Source organism: Papio anubis, chromosome 3 (genome assembly GCF_008728515.1).
Source record: "Papio anubis isolate 15944 chromosome 3, Panubis1.0, whole genome shotgun sequence".
Classification (NCBI taxonomy): Eukaryota; Metazoa; Chordata; class Mammalia; order Primates; family Cercopithecidae; genus Papio; species Papio anubis.
The window spans coordinates 133,258,631-133,280,812 of record NC_044978.1 but is presented as its reverse complement, the minus strand read 5'-3'; the positions used below and the strand labels follow the sequence as shown (position 1 = coordinate 133,280,812).

General features: G+C 39.1%; 1 protein-coding gene across 11 annotated transcripts in view; it reads left to right on the top strand.

Annotated features, from left to right (window-relative positions):
* The window catches only part of GPRIN3 (GPRIN family member 3), a 72,489-nt gene that overhangs the window by 30,066 nt on the left and 20,241 nt on the right, over positions 1–22,182 (top strand). For 5 of the 11 annotated variants that reach the window (XM_021938429.2, XM_021938427.2, XM_021938430.2 and 2 more), the window contains 3 exons: positions 5,082–5,259; positions 10,140–18,159; positions 19,124–20,365. The exons of 2 other annotated variants lie outside the window; for them this stretch is intronic. The gene's annotated coding sequence lies outside the window, so the exon portion shown is untranslated. The remainder of the gene's footprint in view (positions 1–5,081; positions 5,260–10,139; positions 18,160–19,123; positions 20,366–22,182) is intronic. 4 more of the 11 variants (XM_009207174.4, XM_009207175.4, XM_009207181.4 and 1 more) reach the window with 4 other exon arrangements.

Below are 22,182 nucleotides of genomic sequence, written 5' to 3'. Positions count from 1 at the left end.
ACTGATACATGGGGTTATAAAGCGGTGGGATTAGGAGAGATCACCCAGAGAAAATAGAGGACAGTGAAAAACACCAAGGAATGGATCTAGCTGAGGAGCAGGAACTACCCAAGATGAACCAGGTAGAAAGACAGAAGAAAACAAATAGGCTGTGTGGGTCATGGAGGCCAACAGAAGCGCATATTTCAAAGATATTTCAAACATGCACATGTTGCTAAGAGATCAACTAAGATGAGGGCAGAAAGTCCTTTGGGTCCCTCCACATGAAGGTCATCAGTGACCATAGCGTGAAACTAGATGGACTCCAGTGATGAAGGCTGGACTTTCTGAGTCAAACAATGGGCAAGTGGTGACAAGACAGTGAACCCAGAAGGCTCAGATACCCAAAGGCAGAGGATGAAAAAGGAGTTTGGAATTACTAAGATGTTCACGTCAGGTGACTCAGCAGTCGGCTGACAGGGCAGACATGGCAGTCTCCTTGTTGCAGACAAGCAGCCTGAAGGTCAGCATTGTCCACTGACCCTATAAGGTCCTGTGACAACAGAGGCAAAGCCAAGCTGTAGACCTGGTGAGCGGAATGAGGGTCAGCAGCCAGGGATAGTGAACAGGAAACATTCAGTCCTGCTTTCCCTGGGGGTCCTGGTCCCTTCCCTGGCATGCCCAGTCTGTGGACTGCAGACCTCTCCTTGGGGATGGACCTTCTGCTCCTGCAGGTCACTCATGCCTCCCACCTGGACAAATTCTATCAGTTTTCTTGTGAATTTAGCCCACAAATGAAGGGAATACTGGCCACTGTGGTTACCATTTGGGCCTGGATCTAAACTATTTTGAGAAGTCAGCCATGACCCCAAAAGCTACTACAATGGAAAATAGATTGTTCTAAGGCCACAGCACCCTCCAACTTTAATAGTTCTAGGAGAAGAATTCTTTGTTTGTACTGAAGACTCCTCCCAAGATGTGTATGAGAAGCTCGTGTATCAGAATAAATAGTTGAAAAGTAAGAAAAGACATTAAAAATTATCTTTTTGATGTAAATTATTATACATAGGTCCACCTAAACCAGCATATTTGACACATATCTTTATGAGCTTTCATTTCATAGGACACATCCTCCTCCCACCCCCATATAGGAATATTAATTATGCGTTCCAACTAGAGCTGCAGGAGCTCATCTCATCCTGCTAGATTCTCAGCAGGTGAAGCACCACCCAGCCAACGTGCCCCCTCCACAAATGAGAGTAAGAGAAACGATGTCATCAACTTTGAACTCCCTTCGTGGGGTAATAGGAAAGTGGCTGGGAAACACTGTACTGTGCTAATATGCCTGACAAGAATAATGGTCTCTAACTTCTTCCTTCATTTCTTAATGGTTTGCAGTACACTCACATTATCTTCTTCTTTTACTTTTCAAGGCTTTCAGGTGAGGGGAGGCTCTATGTCTCACGTGTAACAGATTACCTGTACTTTCTGCAGAGGAACACTAGAGAGATAGCTAGTTTTTCAAAAGAAATTGCTGATGGTGTCTTTTTCAACTAGTTCTGTCTGTGCATATAAATGATAAGCAAAAGCAAAATTCAAAATCTAGGTGATAATTGAAGTGACTAGTGCAGTATTAACTAATAAAAGGGGTCTGTAGTTATGAAAGATTCCATTAAAAGATAAATTAGAATATCATCAGCAAGAACTATAATAATCTTACTAAAATAAATATTTTAAAGACACCTAAAGAGCAGTGCATAGGCAAGTTGCAGAATAAATAAGAAGAGAAGTAAAAATTATATAAAATAAAATTGTACATGTTATCTGGTGCATAGTAGGCACTCAATAAGTATCTTTTAAAAGAATGGCCGGTCTATTCAAAATTCATTGTTATCATAAAAAAATACCCTATATTATTTGCTGTGTGGCAAGGGACAAGATGGGCTCTGGGCTCAGAGAAAAGTACTACTGTTTATCCCAATTCTACTAATTATAGCAAGAATTTCTTGGAATTCAGTTCTCTTGAGGCAGGTAAAACTCGCAGAACCTTTCCTTGAAATTAAATCGGCCTGGCCTAGGTTAATTGTAGACATTATTCATTATGGAACTGGGAGCTCCACATAAAACAGGCCCCCGTTAAGGTGAGTTAGGCAGATTGGAGTTTTTTCTTTGTGAAATGTGTTGGCAAATATTAACCCATCTGATCACTATCCCAGATTGCATTACCATGACGGCATTACAGTTCGTCATTGCTGGTGACGTGCACAAGGAGGCAAACAAAGGTCTACTTCATTAAAGGAAGGAAAAAATAACAACTGAGTCAAAGGTTACACAACCATTTCTTGGGCAGCTCTGTGCAGGGCTGGTAGGAAATGAGTGAGAGGAGGAAGGAGAGCTGCATTCTGCTCCTCCAAGAGTGGATGCAATTATTATCTTGTTAGCCAGGGCACCGAACTGCCAGAGCAGATCTTACCCAACTGTCAGGGAGTCTGTTCTGAAGAAAGAAGAGGAAAACTATCCTTTTGTCTTTTATGTCTGTTTTGATTCTCTTTTTCTACTGATTCCAAGATACCCACATAACCTAAGGTCAAGGAATGTGCTAACTCAATCCAGCATTGACTGGCTGCTGGCTCTCGGCAGGGTACTATTATTTTAACATCGATTAGAATATCTTGACTAGCAAAATATAGACATTATCGGTAAAAATTTCAAATTAGATATGCAGCTTTTGTTCTGTTACCCAAATCACAGGGCCAAACCTGTCTTGCAATTGAGCCTTCTTTGCAAACAAAGTCATTGCTTTACTCTTAGGGTAACTGCTTCCCATCCACACCCTGTGTGTGGGCTCACATACCATACACTGTGCACATGCGTGCGCTTGCGCGCGCACACACACACACACACACCCCCCACACACAGAGTTACTTGGTCCATTACTGGAAAATATAGAAGCTACCAGAACACAGTGCTTGTGAAAGAGGCTGAAGCTCTTCTGGCCACATCCACAGCTCCTATACCCATCCTGCCTCAGTGTTCATATTTGGTGCCAAACACCAGTCATCCACGCCTCCTCGTCTACCTCATTTACCTGTCAGTAATGGGTCTTTTCTGGAGTAGGACAGCAGCTACCTGTCATCATTCCCCTGCCTCAGTACCAATCTAATTAGCTCTGAAAGGTTTTCAGGAAGGCAGGCAACACTGGAAAGACAAGGGGTTGGGAGAGCATTGCTGACAAATGTAGTCCTTTCTACCCTTTCCCACCCACAGCATCATCCCAGAAGGCCCAATCTCTGCCTTATCTTACAAGTTCCTGACACCTGTAATTTTTTTAAAGCCTTCCAGATCATTGTGCTGCACAACTAAGTTTGGGATCCACAACCTAGGCCAACCTTCTCATTTTCCAGATGAAGACACTAAGGCTCCAAAATCATCAAGTCTGTGTCTTCTAAATAAGTGTTTTCCCCATTGCCCTGTGCTGCCTTGCTGCAAGTTTTCTTTTGGACATGCCTTCAGGGACACGGTGAAAATCAAGATGATTACTATCAAATAATTACCCTTTTGTCCAGTCAGTGCAAATATCAACATAGTCAAAAAGGCAAGTAACTTTTAGTACAATTATGAAAGAAATTTTGACCTCACAAACCCCCTGAAAAGAGACCCTGGAACCCCAGAAAAGCCCAGGAACTATACTTTGAGAACTTCCAAATAGATAATCAGCCTCCTTGCTGTTATCCTATGCCTTAGTAAGGATAGCAACAACAGGCAAAAATAAATGTGTTTCATCTCAATAAGCACAATTAAACACAAACATACTTCACCTTGACAACAACACAGTTAAGCAGCACTTTGGGGTTATTTTGTCTTCTATCACCAATCGTTTATTCGGCGTGCTGCTGTCTGTGCTAGATTCTTTGTCATGAGAGAAATGACACCACTCATCGGGCAGAATCTTTGTCTGTCTTAGTCAAGCCCTCTTCCCCCATTTGTCTCATCCTCTCATTGTGTGCCTTTCCCACTCTGGAATTATCATTTGTTTAGACATCTGCCTTTCTGACTTCATAATACGCTTCTTGAGGGCAGAGTCTATGTTTACTCGTGTCGTATCCTCAGTGCTCTTAGTATACAATTGTTTAATTAATTGGACTAAATTACACTGACATTGGATATAACAGTGAAGAAGATCTACCATATGGAAGGAGGGACACAGACCATAACATATCAAGTCATGAGTGTTTTACACACAGGTCATTTCTAGGGGGTTCGTGAGGTCATATCACAGAGATTTGCTTGCTGGAATAGAGCGCCTGTGAAAAAAGTGTTTCTGTAATCATGAGGCATGTTTTTGTTTGTTTGTTTGTTTGCTTGCTTGTTTGTTTTTTGAGACGGAGTCTCACTCTGTTGCCCAAGCTGGAGTGCAGTGGCCCGATCTCGGCTCACTGCAACCTCTGCCTCCCTGGTTCAAGCAATTCCCTGCCTCAGCCTCCCGAGTAGCTGGGATTACAGGTGCCCACCACCACACCCAGCTAATTTTTGTATTTTTAGTAGGGACAGGGTTTCACCATCTTGGCCAGGTCTTGAACTGGCCTTGAACTCCTGACTTCGTGATCCACCTGCCTTGGCCTCCCAAAGTGCTGGGGTTACAGGTGTGAGCCACCATGCCCGAACCAGGCACATTTTTTAACATTAGTATATGTTCTAGCAATTACCGAGGCAGGAATGGTGAGATTGTGTTGCCATACATATATTTGATTCCAGATTAACTACTTTTTGCAGCTTATTGAAATTCTATATCAATAAATGTTATGTTCTAAATCGATGTAATATTCTGCTTTGTCATGAATATGACCTTCAGGAGACGTAAACCCCAATTTTAGATTTAAGCTCCAATTTTTAGTGGTGATTGGATTCAAGTTATAACTGAGGTTATCAATTAACTTGAATTTGGGATTGGTAACACATTTACTAAATTTTCAGATGGCATAAACTTAGTGAGATTGCCATGTAATGTATTTACTGAATGTTTCTTAAATTCAGAAAAATAAATGATCTACAAAAAAAATATGTGGTTCACTCCTTCTTTCTTGTTTTCAACACTTCTTAAGCTCTATGTGCCAGTTTCTGTGAGAGCAGAGAGCCCAAGCTGAACACATGGTCACCTACTTGGATGGAGCTCTGAATTAAGCTCGCTGTTTTCAATCTGTGGGTCACTATGGATGTCAATTTGGAGAGTTTCAGTGAGCATTTTAAAATGGAATCGAATTGAGTAGAAAATATGAGAAGGTAAGTGTTGTTTTATTAACACTGGATTTTGGTAAAATAGGTAGGTGGTTGAATATGAATGTGTGTACTGGATTGTTATATCATTTTTTTTCACACTGGATGGTGCCAGAAAAGCATGAAATCCACTGGTATAGCTGATTAACAGAGAAAGTTTGTGATAGCCTAAATATTCCATTAAAGCAAAAGTTCTACTAACCACAGTCATTTTAAAACAATCAGAAACATACCATCAGAAAAGTACCAGACAAATTCAGGGGAAATGGAAGTTTGAGTCAAAGGCTCAGAGAGTAATGGAGAATGTCAAAAGAAATTTCATTTTCATAAATTCTAAACTGATAAATGCAGTGATAATCGTGATTGCCACTCTGGTATGACTGATCATGAATCTTCAAAAGGAAATTGCTTATGGAGTCAGCAGAGATGTATGTGATATGGTAGGCATGATCCCACTCAGTACCCAACACCAGCAATTGCCATTTTGTGAGTCCATTGCCTTCCTCTTTCCACTCATTTCCTGCAGTCTTTTTCTAGAAACCCAACTTTTACAGCCTTCCCACTAAGATCCAGGCCCCGTCTCCAGGTTCTTGTTTCCTCCACCACCCTTCATAATCCGTTAGTCTGTCTTAGTTCTTTCAGGTTGCTATAACAGAATACCACAGACTGCGTAGCTTACAAACAGCAGAAATTTATTTCTGGAGGCTGGAAAGTCCAAGGTCAAGGTGCCAGCAGTTAGTGTCTAGAGAAGGCTCCCTTTCTGGTTCATTGACAGCTGTCTTCTTGCTGCATCCTCACATGGTGGAAGGAGGTTTCTGGAGTACTCTGGGGTCTCCTTTACAAAAGCAATAATCTGAGAATTCATTAGGTCCTTGACCTCATGACCTAATCACTTCCCAAAGGCCCCACCTCCAAATAACCATCACATTGGGTTTGAGGTTTCAACATGAGTTGTGGGGAGACACAAATATTCAGTCTGTAATAGAGAGCAAGTTCCGATCATTCTGGCTTCAAAACTTGAATTGCACTCTTGTCTTTCTTTCTTTACTGCCCTTCTCATTGCTTGTCCAGGGACTATTGTTTTAACCATTTGTCCATCTCCTTTATTCCACTATCCCCAATACAGCCAGCCCTCCCTATCCATGAATTTCACATTCATGGATTCCTCCAACCATGGATCAAAAATATTACTCAAAAAAATAAAAATAAAAAATAGCAGGAGCAAGATGGCCGAATAGGAACAGCTCCAGTCTCCAACTCCCAGCGCGAGCGACACAGAAGACCGGTGATTTCTGCATTTTCAACTGAGGTACTGGGTTCATCTCACTAGGGAGTGCCGGACAAAAAAGAGCCCGCATTGCCAAGACAATCCTAAGTCAAAAGAACAAAGCTGGAGGCATCACGCTACCTGACTTCAAACTATACTACAAGGTTACAGTAACCAAAACAGCATGGTACTGCTACCAAAACAGAGATATAGACCAATGGAACAGAACAGAGTCCTCAGAAATAATACCACACATCTACAGCCATCTGATCTTTGACAAACCTGAGAGAAACAAGAAATGGGGAAAGGATTCCCTATTTAATAAATGGTGCTGGGAAAATTGGCTAGCCATAAGTAGAAAGCTGAAACTGGATCCTTTCCTCACTCCTTATACGAAAATTAATTCAAGATGGATTAGAGACTTAAATGTTAGACCTAATTACCATAAAAACCCTAGAGGAAAACCTAGGTAGTACCATTCAGGACATAAGCATGGGCAAAGACTTCATGTCTAAAACACCAAAAGCAACGGCAGCAAAAGCCAAAATTGACAAATGGGATCTCATTAAACTAAAGAGCTTCTGCACAGCAAAAGAAACTACCATCAGAGTGAACAGGCAACCTACAGAATGGGAGAACATTTTTGCAATCTACTCATCTGACAAAGGGTTAATATCCAGAACCTACAAAGAACTCAAACAAATTTACAAGAAAAAAACAAACAACCCCATCAAAAAGTGGGCAAAGGATATGAACAGACATTTCTCAAAAGAAGACATTCATACAGCCAACAGACACATGAAAAAATGCTCATCATCACTTGCCATCAGAGAAATGCAAATCAAAACCACAATGAGATACCATCTCACACCAGTTAGAATGGTGATCATTAAAAAGTCAGGAAACAACAGGTGCTGGAGAGGATGTGGAGAAATAGGAACACTTTTACACTGTTGGTGGGATTGTAAACTAGTTCAACCATTATGGAAAACAGTATGGCGATTCCTCAAGGATCTAGAACTAGATGTACCATATGACCCAGCCATCCCATTACTGGGTATATACTCAAAGGATTATAAATCATGCTGCTATAAAGACACATGCACACGTATGTTTATTGCAGCACTATTCACAATAGCAAAGACTTGGAATCAACCCAAATGTCCATCAGTGACAGACTGGATTAAGAAAATGTGGCACATATACACCATGGAATACTATGCAGCCATAAAAAAGGATGAGTTTGTGTCCTTTGTAGGGACATGGATGCAGCTGGAAACCATCATTCTTAGCAAACTATCACAAGAACACCAAACCAAACACTGCATGTTCTCACTCATAGGTGGGAACTGAACAATGAGATCACTTGGACTCGGGAAGGGGAACATCACACACCGGGGCCTATCATGGGGAGGGGGGAGGGGGGAGGGATTGCATTGGGAGTTATACCTGATGTAAATGACGAGTTGATGGGTGCTGACGAGTTGATGGGTGCAGCACAGCAACATGGCACAAGTATACATATGTAACAAACCTGCACGTTATGCACATGTACCCTAGAACTTAAAGTATAATAATAATAAAAAATAAATAAATAAATAAATAAATAAATAAATAAGAATTACCGATATACAAATGTTCATAAGCTAATACTAAAAATAACTACAGTCCAACAAATTTCCCTACAAGAAAGGTGCAGGAACAGATTATTTTACTGGATAATTCTGCCTAATATTTAAGAATGAATTAATATCAATCCTCCTCCAACTCCTCCAAGAAATTGAAGAGGAGAGAACACATCAAAACTCATTTTACATGAGACAAAAGCTATACAAGAACACTAAAAGAAAAGAAAATTCGGCCGATATCCCTGATGATGGTAGATGCAGAAATCCTGTACACCAAATTCAATAATACAACAAAAAGATTATTCACCAACATAAAGTAGGATTTATCCCTCGGACACAAGAATAGTTTAACATATGCAAGTAAATAAATGGGATACACTGAGTTAGGAGAATGAAGGATTAAAAAGTATACAATCATCTGAATAGTTGCAAAAACCCACATTTGACAAAACTCAATATCCTTTCATGACAACATTTCTCAATAATTTAGGTCTAGAATAAATACATATCAACATAATAAAGGCCATATATGACAAGTGCATATCAAGCTGACATCATGGTAAAAAACTGAAACCATATCCTCTCAGATCAGGAATAAGACAAGAATGCCCACTCTCACCACTTCTGTTCAGCATAATACTAAATGATCTAGTCAGAGTAATCAGGCAAGAAAAAGAAATAAAAGCATCCAAAACAGAAAGGAAGAAGTTAAATTGTTTCTGTTTGCAGATGACATGATCTTATATAGAGAGAATTTTAAAGTCTCCATCAAAATATTGTTAGAACTAGTGAATGAAATCAGTAAAGTGGCAGGATACAAAATTAACATTAAAAAATAGTTGCATTTTTATGCACTGAACAAACTATCTGGAAATAAAATTTTAAAAAATCCCAAAAAAAATAAAAAAATTAAAAAAATTTAAAAAATAAAAAATAGCAATACAACAATAAAAAATACAAGTTTTAAAAATACCATATAACAACTCTTTACAGAGCATTTACATTGTATTTGGTATTATAAGTAATATAGAAAAAATGTAAAATACATGGAAGGATGTATATAGGCTATATGCAAATACCGTGTTTTGTTTAATGGGCTTGAGCATCCATGGATTTTGGTGTCCGAAGGGGGTCCTGGATGATGGTATGTCTATACCACGCACTGTCAATGGGTCTTTGATCCTGCCATTCCTACCATGGTACCATGTCAATAAGCTTACAAAGAATGCAGGCTCTAAAGTTAGTAGTATTTCTTACTAGCTATTTGACTTTGGGCAAGTTGGTTAAATTTTCTGAGCTTCAGTTTCATTGACTATAAAATATGAGTTAAATGAGTTCTACCTCCTAGGATTATTGTGAAGTTTCAATAAAGATAATGCTTATGAAATCTTTAGAACATAAAAGCACCTAGAGCATAGTAACTGTTCACAAAATATGTTCCTACATCATAGTATATTGCTAACCTCTAGGATGGGGTGTATACTCTTCAGGCCACTAATCAGCTCCATAGTCTGGCATTCAAAACACTAGTCAGATCACATTGTATTCAAAACACTAGTCAGATCCTTCCGCTTCACAGCATGACCATGGTACCTATCCCTCAGCATTGTAGCCTTTGACACGTTTGTCTTCTCTTTCAGTCGCCACTTACGCAATGCATATTTATTCTTCTAGGCTGCACCAAGTTCCAATTTCTACATAGTACTTTTTGTTTTCTGTCATTCACTTGGCCCTTAGCAATATGTCTAATTAGTTATTGTTTCTCCTATGTGTACCTTGATGCATGAAATTTATAGCAAACCAGCCTGGGCAACCTGGTTAAACCTCCTTTCTTCAAATATGAAAAAAATTAGCCAGGTGCAGTGATGTACCCCTAAATTACCAGAGAGGTATACATTTGTCTGACAACTTTGATAAGTTACTTGATTTCAGTTAACTCACTTTTGTTTTTTTGGCTTTTTTGTTTGTTTGTTTGTTTTGGCAAAAAAAAGAATTGAAGAGAGACTGACTTCACCAGATTTTTTATACCGACGTTACAAGTCATGAACATTAATCTACCATCTTCATTCCTGAGAAGCTGTAGCACCACTAGACAAAGGGAAGTCTTCTTATCTTTATTTCTCCTGTTCCTTTTCCCCTTTTTATGGTGAATAAATTCATCATATCTCTCTTGTCACTTTCTTTATACTTTTTAATATCACCATGTATTCTGTTTGGGCAACTTTAAAATGGTAATGAATTGATAAATCATGCTAAATATTTTCTCCTTAAGTGAGAATTAAAGATACTCAAGCTAAGAGAATTAATACTCAAGATTTGCATATTATTCATTGAGTAAATTAATCCAACAGTTGAAAACATTATTTTAAGTTAAAAGGGCATTTATTCTCTTAGTTCCTCAAATATTTGATATAAAGCTTAGTGTAATGGAACCCTACTGTTACAGGAAAATATTCCAGTCTTTCCATAAACATTTTTGAGCACCAGTTATGTGCTCAAACCACACAGCAAGAGATTGGATTACTTTGTAGCACCTAATCATCTTTCTTGAAGATGAAATGGAAATTCCTACTGCACAATCCTCACTTTTTTTCAACAGTTGACTAGGCTTAAAGAACCATATTTTGTCTTGTATAGGAGAATATGGTTCTAAATCATGGTATCTTAACCTTAATCCAAGCAAAACATCAGTTAGATATAATCATCTCTTGTATCTTGCCTGCTCTAGTGAACAATTTCTGTAATAAATTTCACAGTTGAAGGATTAAGCCTTAGAAATGATTCATTATGAAAAGAGTGAGTACAAAATACACTAGCCTTTTGGAGGAGGTAGGAGAAAGACTGTGCAGATGGGGCTTGTAGAGGGGGCGGTGTGGACGTTGTAACACAGATCTAGTTCTGAAAAGATACCCTGAAAGAGAAGTTTAGTATTATACTACCATGGTGATTTGCTATCTCCTTCATAATTGCTTCCCACATTCAGCAGGCTAGCCTACTGAAGATTTTCATTATTGCTCAATTTAAGTATTCATCTAATTTGTAAAGGAAACCCAGCAGGACCATTCTAACAGGAAGAATGAGAAGCAGGAACAACGGTCATCTTTGAAAAACATTATTTGTACTAGAGTATTAAACATTGTTTAAAAAAAGCAGAGGAAATTTTTTTCCTCGAGGTACCGATGAGTAACCTAGAAATATTTGGAGATCCCTTCTGCAAGGGAATAAATTTGCCATCCCACCTTTCATGAACTTTCATAGCCATGCATATCAATCATACCTCAAACTCATGAGCTTCTCCTTTTTCTCCTTCCAGCTGATATTCTTAAAGTTTATCTTAAGAGTCATTCAAGGGTTATGTAATACTTCACTATTTTTCTTGCTTTCATAGCCAGTTCCTCAAGAGAGATATAAATATTTAGCAACTGGCTTTCTAGGGGAAAAGTGCCTGAATTTAGAGGGTTTGCCAATTTCTGGGGTGTGAATATTCCCACAGTGGCCCAGTTTCAGGCTACCTACATGATGTCACTGTCATGGCGTTGGGAAGAGATGAACACAAGCAGCTCTGTGAGCCAGCTCCACCACACAGTTGGTTGTGGGCCTGCTATTCCCATCTTTCCACACTTGTATACTTTAGTAGTGGCTTCGGAATTTTTACATAAAAGGGAATTTCAGGATCAACTCAGTTGGAAAGGGAGGCTTCATGGGAAGTACACTGCTTTTATTGGATTATACATTTATTTGAAGTGAGTTGTGGGGGGATTCGGGAGGGGTAGCAGAGCTGCCCAGCCTGTGCTCTTTGCCTACCCTTGGCATAGCTACCCATAGACATCTTCTAGTCTAGCCTTGTTCCCTGAGCTTGAACCATCTTTGCAACCTCTCCAACATTCTCCTAGTCACTCTGCTTTGAAATCTTAGAATCATCCCTGATTCTTTTTCTAGCCTTGCTTCCTACATGCCACCAGTCATTAAATGCTGCCAATGCCACTTCTGTAATAATTTCCATATCTCTTCTCTTTGTATTCTTACTAACAACATTGATGGATTCTTTCCTATCTCTTGTATGGAAATAGCCTCATAGTTGATATCTCTACCTGTGGACTTTCCCCTGCTAATCAGTGCAACTTTAAATCTGCTTCCTTTGTAAGTTTTCTAATTGTTTCACTGGTCTGTTGGAAAACCTCTAGTAGCTTCTTATTGCCCACCACAAAAGCCCAAACTTGTTGAGGCTATTAAGGCTTTCCAATTTTGGGAAATAAGATAATTTCCCAAACTATCTTAAATTCAATTCCAAGGGGTAGAATTACTGGTTCAAAGGGTATAAATATTGGTAATATTCTTAATCCATTGGTTAATTTGTGTTCCCATAAGCAGTGCTAAGAATACTGCACCCCACCCTTACAACAAGATAAGATGTTTGGGAGATAAGATGTTTGTTATCTCCCAGTAATAGCCACTTTTGTGTAACTACATGCCGGTATTATGGTTTTACAAATATCACCCAATCTGATAAGTCAGGCACATCTAGGTGAGTGCTAGATGATAAATGTTTCTAGTGATACCTCTGCTTATGAATATACTATGCTGAAGCTTTCAGGACAACCCACCCTTTCCTGAATAAGTGAAATATTCCTCCAACATCTGCACCTTTCTTTGTATAGGTTTCTCTGATGTCCTCCCTCCTGTACAGTTGAAATCTTCCCTATTCAAAGTCCAACTCAAATGCATGTAGTACTTATAGACATTAATAACAAAAGAAGAAAAAATAGATCCTAAAATCAGAAGTAAAAGAGACTGTGGCATCTATATGGCTTACACCAGAAGCCAGAGATGGACTGGGGCCCAGACAGGAAAGAATGTTAAGGACCAATGAGGAGCAGTGAAAAGCAACTCCTAGAAAAGGCATTTTAATGCTGTTGAACCAGAGGCATCATGTGCCTCCATGTCAGGGTGACAGTGAACCTTCTAAAGCTGGTTAGTACTATCAAGCAGCAATGCATAAGAGTACCTCAACTAGGCAGGTCTAATCCCAGATTTCTTCCCAGATATCTAGTAGAGCCTAATTATATACTTGATACGAGTGTGTGGAACTGATTTAAACCAAGTCAGAATGAGTGTAATACTGGAAACCCCAGAGAGTGCATTGAGATTAAACAAGATTCAAAAGTGCAATTGCTGAGAGGAACACGCTTCTCAATTTTGCACCATGAGTAAGTATTCTTAGCGGTGGTTAACTTGGAAGATTTAACAAGGATTGTAAAATGGGAAACCTCTTGGCTATGGGGTTCAACTTGGTAGGAATCTTGTTGTCCCAGTCTTACCCTTCTTTACATTTCGCTACATTTTACACAGTTGAAGTAAGACTATGTTTCCAGAGTTTTTCAAATACAAAAGAATAGTTTTAAAAATCACCCATAACCGCACCATATGGTAACCAACTGACATTTAGTCTACTTCCTTCTAATATTTTTTCTACATATATATTTCTCTACATGTTATGTTAGGTATAAATTTCTTGCAGCCTATAGCATCACAATTTATTGATATAATTTATCAAAAAATAGTAAAAATGAAGAATTATAAAAATGACACATATATTCCTAAGGTTTTTCTTTCAACAAAACACTTGAATTTGTATCATTCACTAACGATTTAGTGAGTTTATATCATTCACTAATCATTTATAAGGCCAGATGTCTTTGAGAATGGATCCATTGGTTGGAGTTTTGGTTCATCTTTCTTACAGAAACTCACTATGGAACGTCAGTATTTTTCTGCTTCCATTTTGTTACAATGGAGAGAGGCAATCATAATTAAGAATAAGAATGTTAGGTGTTCGCAACGATTTTCCTATCTTTTACAGCTGTCTCACTCACCCTTAATTCAATAGTAACTTGGTTTTAGCAGCCCACCTTTGTCAAGTTTTCCCAAACCATTCAACTTCATTTCAAAGGAACAAGAACACTTTTTGAACTCATGCTTCATCCTCTTTATATAATATAACTGTAGTCAAATTATGTGGTGACAAGAACAAGAGTAAGTGCCATGCGTAAGTTTATGAAGAGCCACTTACTCTTGGTCTCATGCAATATCGGTGACAGGTACTGGGCCAGCCTGCCAGAGAGAGGTCCACTAGCTACCACGATTCCTTGAGTCATGGCCTCCTCAGGAAGTCCTACCTTGGGAACAGAAAGCTTGTCTGTCTGTTGGGGGCAGGTTATTGAGAAAGTTTCTTCTGTATAACCCTGTAATGAACTTGATTGTTCATAAACCCTAACCAGTTATTTTGTTAACTATCTTAAATTCAATTCCAAGGGGTAGAATTACTGGCTCAAAGGGTATAAATATTGGTAATATTCTTAATCCGTTGGTTAATTTGTGTTCCTATAAGCAGTACTGAGAATACTGCACCCCACCCTTACAACTGAACATTATTCTTAATCTTTGACATTAAATATACAAAAATACAGAGCTTTGTGTTAATTTACTTGAGTATGGTATTACATAACATGGTGGAGCTCACCCATGCGTGCATTTCAACTTCTCCTAAGAAGTGGCTTAAAAATTGTCATATCTTATCATTTCAGTTACAAACTATATTACATTGCAACAAAGTAAGTAATGAAAAACAGCATATTGATTCTGTTATAAAATATTGGCAAATAAATTCTATTAGGCCTATGCCAAATAAAAAGGAGGGGCAAGGGAAGAAGGGAAAAAAGGAAGGAAGGAAGGGTGGAAGGAAGGAAGGAAGGAACGAAGGAAGGAAGGCAAGCCCAATAATTCATGGTATATTATAATAAATAAGCATCAGCTGAAATTTTATTGGAAGGGAAACAGTATTTTAATGTTTAGCTTTGTTCTAAAGTATAGTAGTCTGCAAGGTCAACATATGTTCCTAGCCACTGTTACCCTAATGAACTCATCACAAAGTTTTAAATGTTCCAGAAAACGTCCAAGGAGCAAATATAGTTATAATAAGTATTCCCTAGGTTAGAAAGACAAATTTGAAAGAATATTATTTAATTTGGGGTATTTTTCTGTAAATGTATTTATTATTACATTTTCCAAAGTATTTTAAACAAAAAGAGGTATTGTAATCAGTTGCTTACAAGTCCCCAAATAAGATGTACCCTATCTACAAATAGAATTTGAAATTTCCTGTCTCCATAGCAGATGACTTTAGAGGAATAGAATTTATTATCTAAATTAGCCCCCCAAAACACTGATCTATATCCCTTTATATTAAAACCATATCTTAAGTGAAAATTGAGAGTAGCATAATAATACTTATGGTGGCATTATTGCTTAGTATTTGAACTATAATTATTCCCAAAACACCCAGGATGTATGATTACCTCACCTATATATGTCCTCAGAGAAAAATCTATCTTTGAGTGCAATTAGTCAAAGCTAACTGAAAACCATAAAAACTGTAGAGTACTACAAATGCAGGCTAAAACACAAAAGGCAGTATTTATTCATTTAACAAGTGTTTGCTGAGAGCTTATCATGGGCTGTTCCCTGATCTAGGCACTTAGGGTATCAATGAGCAAAAAAGGACGAAATCTTGCCCCTTGAAGCCTGCATTCCAGCAGGGGAAGACATTTCATATATAATACTCACAATAAATGGGTAAATGTTTTGGTATTTTAGGTGATTAATGTTATGGAAAAAAATAATAAGTTCAGCTGGGCTTCAGAAGTGGCAGAGAGTGGAAGTCAGTGGACTTGCAGTTTGAAATAGCTTGGTCTGCAGGAACCTCTTTGCAAATAGATGCATGTGCAAAGCCCTGCATAAATCCCTCCACCTTGTGTCTCTAATCTTGCCCCTTATTCTCTCCTCACCTGGTTGGCTCCAGCTGCCATTCTGAACTCCTCACTCTTCCCCATGAGCCCCTGCACAGGGGCTTTGCACCAGCTGCACCCTCTGCCTAGAACTCTGTTTCCCAAGCATGCAGGGAAGAGAAGGCAGCCAAAAAATAACCAAGTATAAGGCTTAGTTTGTTTGTGTTGTTGTAAAGGAATACCTGAGGCTAGGTAACTTATAAAGAAAAGAAGTTTATTTCACTCACAGTTCTACAGGTTGTACAAGAAGCCTGGCACCAGTATCTGCTTCTGGAGAAGGCTTCAGGCTGCTTCCACTCATGGTAGAAGGCAAGAGGGAGCCAGTGTGTGCAGAGATGAAATGGGGATGGAGGAAGGAAAAGAGGGACAGTAGGTGCCAGACTCTTTTTATCTATCAGCTCTCATGGGAACTAATGGAGAACTCATTCATCTTCAAGGGAGGACATTATTCACAAGGAATCCACCCCCATAACCTAAACACATCTCACTAGGCCCAACCTCCAACATTGGGGATTAAATTTCAACATGAGGTTTGGAAAGACAAACACTGAAACTACAGAAGAGGCAATATGTGCAAAGTGTCCTGAGGTTGGTAAAACAACAAACGGATATAGAAGAGGAGAAATGGAACAATTGCTGCTGTTTGGTGTTATCAGAAAAGATCTTGGGGCAAAGTTACTTTTCAAAAATGCTTTTGAAATTTACCCCTTTTGTCTGTATTTTCTTTTATCCACATACATCATGAGTTCATGTTTATTTCCCATTCTGTACTCTTGGAGACACTTAACATGAGTTTGGGAGTCAGACTTGGTTTTGAATTTCAACTCTGCTACTTAGTAAATGCACACCTTGGATAAGCTGAAATTCTCTGGGCCTCAGTTTCCTCATCTGTAAAATGAAGACCATAATCCTTCTTTGAAGCTTGTTTTCAGATACATAACTAACACACAGAGTCTGACAAATGACAATAATGCTGCAGGACTTTTTCCTTAGTTCAGCTAAAGATGGAGTTCTTTGTCCAACAGCCACGAAAATTCGGGCTCGCAGACAATTAGCAAGACAGGGTTTTACTGAGTGAAAAGGAAGAAAAGGGGGAAAAAGGGACTCTCCCAAGGCCTGAGTCCCTACTAGAGCACTTCCTGCCCGGCGTTTGAATCCCAGGTTTCACACAGGAAGAGGAAGGGCCAGGCTCCTCCCTGCCGCAAATGGTGCAGACTTCCTGGGGCTCCACCCCAGTGCACGTTCCCTGCAGTGCACAGGCTGGTTGGAGATTCTCTGGAGACCCCCTTCCCACCTGGCTATCTCAATAAGAGAACATACCGATCAGAAAATGAAATGGATCAGATAGTGAAGGACATTTTTTAAACTGTGCCAAAATATACACATCTTATTTTGTAGGTGAATGGGGAACCATTAAACTTTTTTGTGTGTGTGTACAGATAAGTGGCATATTTGTTTGTTTTACAAAGGTAACATTAGCAGCAAGTGGAGGGTAAGTGTTTAGCATTGACTAAATGAGGGCAGTTAGTATAATATTGCGCTTTCATGAGATATGATAAATTCAGTTAAGCCCAGTACTGACAGAAGAGGTGGATTTGATAACTGGCAATTAAAATATGTTTTTCTAAATTTTGTAGGTTGACATTTAGTCAATTCCGAAAATACAGACTAGAGAAATAAAAATAAACGCCGTTTTTTCTTAATCATTTTTATTGATGTTTTGACTTAATTTCGTAGTTGTTTGTCTAGGTCATCTTTGGATTTATTGTTTGAGGAATGTATGATTTGAAAACCAACTGCTAGAGCTACCAGGAATAGGAAAGTAGGCGGGTGGCGGGGAGTGGGCAGGGCAGAGAAATCAACTAATAAACAGGAGTCAGAAAGTCTGGGAAAAGTAACTTAAGTAAACTTTTATTTTGTGACCTAACAGACATTACTTTAAAAAGCATTTCTCAGCTGTTGACTTTGAAAACTACTCACATTGCCCAGCTTGGAGCTTTTAGATAACCAAGATGGATAAGAAAATTATGGTTTCCTTAGTTGCATGGCCAGGCTGACCTCCCCGTACAGCAAAGAGCAGACGAAAAGGGTGTTGAAGCATAGACCAGCACGAATCCATCATCACTGACAGAAACTTCGGAGTGCATGCTTGCTCAGTTTTGCCTAGGTGAGGAGCACCAGATCTTAAATTTTTTATTATTTTTGAGTAGGTAATAAGTTCATATAGTTTAAAATTCCAAAAATACAAAAGGATGTTAAGCTAAAACTGTTCCATCCATTCTGTTCCCCAGGCACCATTTTCCTTCTCTGATAGCAATTTTTTATTAATCCTTGCAGCAATATTTTATATATCTACAAGCAAATATACTCATTTTTCTCTTCTTAATACAAAAGGTAGCATACAAAATATGTCTGTATCTTGAAATTGTGTTATTATTATTGGATTTTTGTTTTGTTTTAGTTGTTGTTTTACTTAAAAATGTATTTTGGAGATTATTCCATATCAATACTTTTTTTTTTTTTTTTTTTTTTGAGACTGGGTCTCACTCTATCATCTAGGCTGGAATGCAGTGGTACCATCTTAGCTCACTGCAACCTCTGCCTCCCAGGCTCAAACATTTCCGCCACCTCAGGCTCCCAACCAAGTAGCTGGGACCACAGGTGCGTGCCACCATGCCAGGCTCATTTTTTTTTTTTTTTTTCATTTTCAATAGAGATGAAGTTTCACCATGTTGCCCAGGCTGGTCTTGAACTCCTAAGCTCAGGCGATCCGCCCCCTCACAGCCTCCCAACGTCCTAGGATTACAGCGGGAGCCACCTCACCCAGCCCCATATCAATTCTTAAAGAGCTTCCTCATTATTGAATATGGCTGCTTAGTATTCATTACATAAAAATAGTATAATTTTTATAACTAACTCTTATTAATGGACATTTAAATTGCTTCTAATCTTTTGTTATTTCATGCAGTGAAAAACCTTGTGCATATATCAATTAGCACATTTATTTATTTTACTCACAACATTAGTACCTAAGGTGGAATTGCAGAGTCAGTGTGTATACAACCTGGTATTTTTGATAAACATTGTCAAGTTGTTCTTTATAGGAATTATACTAATTTGCATTCTCACAGGTCAAGTATGAGAAGTGCTCTCTTTGACTGGAGAGCCGAAAACTATATCATTAAGTCATATCCAGCTGGAGGAAGTTCTCTTACATCAACTCACAGGCATTCATTCTAAGGACGTTTCTGTCTATCAAAGGTGAATATGCTCACCTCCTGGATTGGTGGTTCCCTCAATCAGAGACAATTATGTCCTCCCAGAAATGTCTGGAGACATTTTTGATTGTCACAGCTGGAAGTGGGGGCACTACTGGGATCTAGGGAGTGGTCAGGGATGGGCTGCTAAACATCCTACGGTGCGTAGGACAATCCTCCTTTCTTCCCTTCCCTGCCACAAGCTATCTGGTCCAAAATGTCAATAGTTCCAGGGTGAGAAACTCTACCCTAGATTACCATCTGGCTCCTCTTGATCATATTAAATACATCTCACAAAGCTTAGGATTCTCCACTGTAATTTAAGATCTATGCTGAATAAAATGATAAATCCTCTGTACTTCTATAGTACATTTAGGGGAGTTGTGTTCTGTTTCTTCTATAACACTTTAATTCTGTTTAATGCAGAAAGTGTGAGCTCCTCGTAGACATAAGTGTATCTTATTTATATTTGTATACTGAATATCTGGCACAAAAAGGCAGTCCGCTTATTAAATGAATGAATGGATGTCAACAGTATTTCTTAATTGTCTTTGTATGATTTAAGGGGTTATTTTATCTTTAATCAAAGACCATTCTTTTTCACCCTTACTTGATTCACCTTTCTCTTATTTCAAATGTTCACTTTTCTTTAGACTTACATAGGGGCAACTTTTTCTAGCCTACAGAACTTTTTCTAGCCTACAGAATACAGGAAACATCAATTGAATTAGAAATATTGGCCTTTTCCCTGATTTGAACATCTATAAAGTAGTTTATTACCACCGCATTAAGTCACTTAATTATATACATTCTTGCTCACTTATAGCTTCTGATTGAATTTGTCTTGTCTCCTCAAAAAGATTGATATCTCCTTAAGGGCAAAAAGCAAAACCTTTATGTACTCGCGATGCCTAACTTAATGTTTTACACACTGTAAAGCAAGAGAGTGATGGGTTCCTTCCTTCTCTCCCTTGCTTTTTCAATCACAACTGACAGACCAAACCTGAAGATTGCAGCCCCAGCAAAGAAGCTGTTCATTCTCAAGAGCAGAGCACCCCAGATTCTCTCAGGCAGCCTGGTTCTCCTTGCAAACAGCAAATGGGGAGCACAGAGCAGGTATAGACCACAAGACCCTGAGGAATCTGCTTCACAACTTTGCCTATTCCTGGGTTTCTCCGTATTCTTTAAGAGTGGAAGAGCCCTAAGGCACCATCTCAGTGAACAGCTCCCTTTCCACTTCGATTCCTCACTGCATATATATTACCACCAGACATTTTTCCATCCTCCATTGTGATTAAAGACCCAAGTAGGGCCAGGCGCAGTGGCTCACGCCTGGAATCCCAGCAGTTTGGGAGGCTGAAGCGGACGGATCACCTGAGGTCAGGAGTTCTAGACCAGCCTGGCCAGCATGACGAAACCCCGTCTCTATTAAAAATACAAAAAAATTAACCAGATGTGGTGGCACATGCCTGTAATCCCAGCTACTCAGGAGGCTGAGGCAAGAGAATTGCTCGAACCTGGGAGATGGAGGTTGCAGTGAGTTGAGATCACCCCACTGCACTCCAGCCTGGGTGACATAGCGAGACTCCATCTCAATTTAAAAAAAAAAACCCAAGTTGGGGAACTAGAGGAAAAACTTGGTGGTGTCTGATGTGAGCTAAAAGCAGAAATCACCAATAAGTTCTCAGCCTGTTACAGCGCAGCAGGGGTCTCCCACTTAGATGTCCACCTCTGCATTTGGAAGACGCCTTTGCCAAAAGGCAAGCAAGTGGAGTGGAAGACTTGTTTTAATGAGAACCTGGAATAGTTGGGGGTGGTAGAAGGGGGCAGTGTGGCAGCCAGGGAAAACGGTAGCAAGATCAGTAAGGTCAAGAATGCAGCAAGGACAAGAATACTTGTTCATAAGGCTGAATGGCACTTTACTGGTGCTAAATATATCCTGTAGAAAATTGGGATGCAGAGCAGCTTTGATCATATCTAACACAGGATTTTAAAATGCAAATGCAAAAACATGCAAATGGAAGCTGCCTAGTTTACTTCTATTAGCATGTTGTTTAACCACCACTTAGCCCTGAGATCCTGTTGCATTCTCTTTGCAATTAAAATAAGCTTGCAATTGAAGTCCTTCAAAGCTGAGCTGCAAAAGAAGAAAATATTCAGATTTGAATATTCGTCAGGCAAACCAAGTAGATGATAAGATCCAGCTTGATTAGAGAAGGTAAGAATAACAAACCTAAATGTTTTAATCACTTCTTCTGGAGAAGAGTTCAAGCTTAAAAAAAAATGTTTTTGTTGAAAACGGAGCAAAAAAGTCTATTCCTCTCACCTTATTGAAAGAGAGTAAAGCGCATTGTGGGTTAATTTTCAAGTTAGCTAAATGTTACCTCTTCAAGTGATAGTCTTTAGATTGGGGTTTGGGGGAACATGTAGTAAACTTATTTAAATGTTGGACCATGTGAGATGGACTCTGCAAAATGTATTGCATAATTCCTGCCTCCATAGATAAATTATGCCAAAATACTAATTTTTAGGAATAATAACTCATGATTGTTTATTATATTCTAAGCAGCATGCTAAGTGTTTAACTTATTTCATTTGAGCTCACAAGTCTTTGAAGCAGGTCCATTTTATTTTGTGATGTTTTCCAGTGCCACAGAGAAAAGGATACTGATGTACAGCCGTGGAAAGGCTGCCAGTGACAGGGCTCAGAACACATTACCCCGAAATAGGGCGCCTTGGCAGAGTGACTATTTTAAGCTGAAGGAATTTGAGAAATGGCAAGTACAGGAAGGACTCTCACGCCCCTTTCTCTCTCATAAGACCCTCATGTGAGGGGCGCCCTCCCCATAGCCAGAGGGAATCCAAGTGAAGGAACAGGCTTTGCTAAGTTTCCTGCAGTTTACTACTCTTAGCTCCTGCCCATTTGTCTTATC